Source organism: Polypterus senegalus, unplaced genomic scaffold (genome assembly GCF_016835505.1).
Source record: "Polypterus senegalus isolate Bchr_013 unplaced genomic scaffold, ASM1683550v1 scaffold_5771, whole genome shotgun sequence".
NCBI lineage: Eukaryota > Metazoa > Chordata > Cladistia > Polypteriformes > Polypteridae > Polypterus > Polypterus senegalus.
In genome coordinates, this window is record NW_024386024.1 from 10,228 (window position 1) to 14,400 (window position 4,173).

Genomic DNA, 4,173 nt, shown 5'->3' on the forward strand with positions numbered 1-4,173 from the left:
CAATCCCTTTTAAGTCCAAACTTGGAGCAAGTGCTCAACCCAACAGGACGGCGGGAAAAGTGGCAGACAGGCTTAGTTTCCATAGTGTAGTGGTTATCACGTTAAGCCTCACACGCGAAAGGTCCCGGTTGAAACGGGTGGAAACAGTGGCGTGAGTTTTTCTGGGAAAGTCAGGAAGCCTTTCTAAGGTGCTGAATGCTCACGGTTCACAGCCTGCTGCGCACCACAGGTGCGCACGGATGTCTCTGTGCCTCCCTCCCTTTACGGTAAGAGTAGCGAGGAGCTCCTTTCTCCGTCTCTATCGCCGTTTGCTTTTCTGCAGATTAACTGATTTCAGCCTTTCGTAATCTTTCTTGTCATTTCTTTCGGCTTGTTTCCCCGGAAGACCAGCCATTGAGCGCTATGCCATTTTCCACCCAGGCCAAGGAGACAAGGGTAGAGTCTGGTTTCCATAGTGTAGTGGTTATCACGTTAAGCCTAACACGCGAAAGGTCCCCGGTTCGAAACCGGGTGGAAACAGTCTTACTGGAGCAGATTTGTTTTTTCTCCCTCCTTTAACGCGGAGCTACCCCTCAGCGTTGGAGATGACACCGGCCCCACGCTGCTCCTTAGCGCTCCTTTAGCTGCAGAGGAAGTTATCCCATCCAGCGTGGACGTTGCTTCCCTTACAACGTCGCCAGGGACAAACGGGAAAGCTTGCGGCCCTGCTCCGAGTTTGTCCCCTGCGACCTGAAACCGCCGTACTACCCAGAATCTGGCTCACCAGGCCCCCTGAGGGAGGCGCCAGGGGCTAGGTTTCCATAGTGTAGTGGTTATCACGTTCGCTTTACACGCGAAAGGTCCCCGGTTCGAAACCGGGTGGAAACATTCTGTCCTGGGGCCAGCGGTTGGGGTGGATTGAAGATGGGCGCCCCTGTTGCTTACGACCGCGTCAGTGGCTTAAGGCTCCCTTTTCGGGAGAAGCAGGGTGCACCTGAAGGTAGGCACTAAGACTGCCGAACCAGGGTGGCTGAAGGTCAATCCCTTTTAAGTCCAAACTTGGAGCAAGTGCTCAACCCAACAGGACGACGGGAAAAGTGGCGGACAGGCTTAGTTTCCATAGTGTAGTGGTTATCACGTTAAGCCTCACTGCGAAAGGTCCCGGTTGAAACCGGGTGGAAACAGTGGCGGCGTGAGTTTTCTGGGAAAGTCCAGGAAGCCTTTCTAAGGTGCTGAATGCTCACGGTTCACAGCCTGCTTGCGCACCACAGGTGCGCGCGGATGTCTCTGTGCCTCCCTCCCTTTACGGTAAGAGTAGCGAGGAGCTCCTTTCTCCGTCTCTATCGCCGTTTGCTTTTCCGCAGATTAACTGATTTCAGCCTTTCGTAATCTTTCTTGTCATTTCTTTGGCTTGTTTCCCGGGAAGCCCAGCCATTGAACGCTATGCCATTTTCCACCCAGGCCAAGGAGACAAGGGTAGAGTCTGGTTTCCATAGTGTAGTGGTTATCACGTTAAGCCTAACACGCGAAAGGTCCCGGTTGAAACCGGGTGGAAACAGTCTTACTGGAGCAGATTTGTTTTTCTCCCTCCTTTAGCGAGCTACCCTCAGCGTTGGAGATGACACCGACCCCGCTGCTCCTTAGCGCTCCTTTAGCTGCAGAGGAAGTTATCCCATCCAGCGTGGGCGTTGCTTCCCTTACAGCGTCGCCAGGGACAAGCGGGAAAGCTTGCGGCCCTGCTCCGAGTTTGTCCCCTGCGACCTGAAACCGCCGTACTACCCAGAATCTGGCTCACCAGGCCCCCTGGAGGGAGGCGCCAGGGCTAGGTTTCCATAGTGTAGTGGTTATCACGTTAAGCTTTACGCGAAAGGTCCCGGTTGAAACCGGGTGGAAACATTCTGTCCTGGGGCCAGCGGTTGGGGTGGATTGAAGATGGAAGCCCTGTTGCTTACACGACGCGTCGAGTGGCTTAAGGCTCCCCTTTTCGGGAGAAGCAGGGTGCACCTGAAGGTAGGCACTAAGACTGCCGAACCAGGGTGGCTGAAGGTCAATCCCTTTTAAGTCCAAACTTGGAGCAAGTGCTCAACCCAACAGGACGACGGGAAAAGTGGCGGACAGGCTTAGTTTCCATAGTGTAGTGGTTATCACGTTAAGCCTCTCACGCGAAAGGTCCCGGTTGAAACCGGGTGGAAACAGTGGCGTGAGTTTTCTGGGAAAGTCAGGAAGCCTTTCTAAGGTGCTGAATGCTCACGGTTCACAGCCTGCTTGGCGCACCACAGGTGCGCGCGGATGTCTCTGTGCCTCCCTCCCTTTACGGTAAGAGTAGCGAGGAGCTCCTTTCTCCGTCTCTATCGCCGTTTGCTTTTCCGCAGATTAACTGATTTCAGCCTTTCGTAATCTTTCTTGTCATTTCTTTCGGCTTGTTTCCCCGGGAAGACCAGCCATTGAACGCTATGCCATTTTCCACCCAGGCCAAGGAGACAAGGGTAGAGTCTGGTTTCCATAGTGTAGTGGTTATCACGTTAAGCCTAACGCGAAAGGTCCCGGTTGAAACCGGGTGGAAACAGTCTTACTGGAGCAGATTTGTTTTTCTCCCTCCTTTAGCGGAGCTACCCTCAGCGTTGGAGATGACACCGCCCCACGCTGCTCCGCGCGCTCCTTTAGCTGCAGAGGAAGTTATCCCATCCAGCGTGGGCGTTGCTTCCCTTACAGCGTCGCCAGGGACAAAGCGGGAAAGCTTGCGGCCCTGCTCGAGTTTGTCCCCTGCGACCTGAAACGCCGTACTACCCAGAATATGGCTCACCAGGCCCCCTGGAGGGAGGCGCCAGGAGCTAGGTTTCCATAGTGTAGTGGTTATCACGTTTGCTTTACACGCGAAAGGTCCCGGTTCGAAACCGGGTGGAAACATTCTGTCCTGGGGCCAGAGGTTGGGGTGGATTGAAGATGGCGCCCTGTTGCTTACGACGCGTCGAGGTGGCTTAAGGCTCCCCTTTTCGGGAGAAGCAGGGTGCACCTGAAGGTAGGCACTAAGACTGCCGAACCAGGGTGGCTGAAGGTCAATCCCTTTTAAGTCAAACTTGGAGCAAGTGCTCAACCCAACAGGACCGGCGGGAAAAGTGGCGGACAGGCTTAGTTTCCATAGTGTAGTGGTTATCACGTTAAGCCTCCTGCGAAAGGTCCCGGTTGAAACGGGTGGAAACAGTGGGCGTGAGTTTTTCTGGGAAAGTCAGGAAGCCTTTCTAAGGTGCTGAATGCTCACGGTTCACAGCCTGCTTGCGCACCACAGGTGCGCCGCGGATGTCTCTGTGCCTCCCTCTCCTACGGTAGAGTAGCGAGGAGCTCCTTTCTCCGTCTCTATAGCGTTTGCTTTTCCATGATTAACTGATTTCAGCCTTCGTAATCTTTCTTGTCATTTCTTTCGGCTTGTTTCCCGGAAGACCAGCCATTGAGCGCTATGCCATTTTCCACCCAGGCCAAGGAGACAAGGGTAGAGTCTGGTTTCCATAGTGTAGTGGTTATCACGTTCGCCTAACAGCGAAAGGTCCCGGTTGAAACGGGTGGAAACAGTCTTACTGGAGCAGATTTGTTTTCTCCCTCCTTTAGCGGAGCTACCCTCAGCGTTGGAGATGATGACACCCACGCTGCTCCTTAAGCGCTCCTTTAGCTGCAGAGGAAGTTATCCCATCCAGCGTGGGCGTTGCTTCCTTACCTAGCGTCAGGGACAAGCAGGGAAAGCTTGCGGCCCTGCTCGAGTTTGTCCCCTGCGACCTGAAACCGCCCGTACTACCCAGAATCTGGCTCACCAGGCCCCTGGCGGCGCCAGGAGCTAGGTTTCCATAGTATCCCTTTTAAGTCAAACTTGGAGCAAGTGCTCAACCCAACAGGGCGGCCGGGAAAAGTGGTGGACAGGCTTAGTTTCCATAGTGTAGTGGTTATCACCGTTTAGCCTCCGCGAAGGTCCCGGTTGAAACCGGGTGGAAACAGTGTGGCGTGAGTTTTCTGGAAAGTCAGGAAGCCTTTCTAAGGTGCTGAATGCTCGCGGTTCACAGCCTGCTTGGCGCACCACAGTGCGCCGCGGATGTCTCTGTGCCTCCCTCCTGCTCTACGGTAGAGTAGCGAGGAGCTCCTTTCTCCGTCTCTATCGCCGTTTGCTTTTCCATAGATTAACTGATTTCAGCCTTTTCGGTAATCTTT

General features: G+C 54.2%; 3 non-coding genes across 3 annotated transcripts; all 3 read left to right on the forward strand.

Moving 5' to 3' along the window:
- The first annotated feature begins 445 nt into the window (after positions 1–445).
- Positions 446–519, forward strand: trnav-aac. Its single transcript has one exon. It is a non-coding gene; the product is annotated as a tRNA-Val (tRNA).
- Positions 520–794: 275 nt separating this feature from the next.
- On the forward strand, positions 795–867 carry trnav-uac. The gene has a single exon. It is a non-coding gene; the product is annotated as a tRNA-Val (tRNA).
- A 1,947-nt stretch (positions 868–2,814) lies between these two features.
- trnav-uac lies at positions 2,815–2,886 on the forward strand. Its single transcript has one exon. It is a non-coding gene; the product is annotated as a tRNA-Val (tRNA).
- Positions 2,887–4,173: the final 1,287 nt, after the last annotated feature.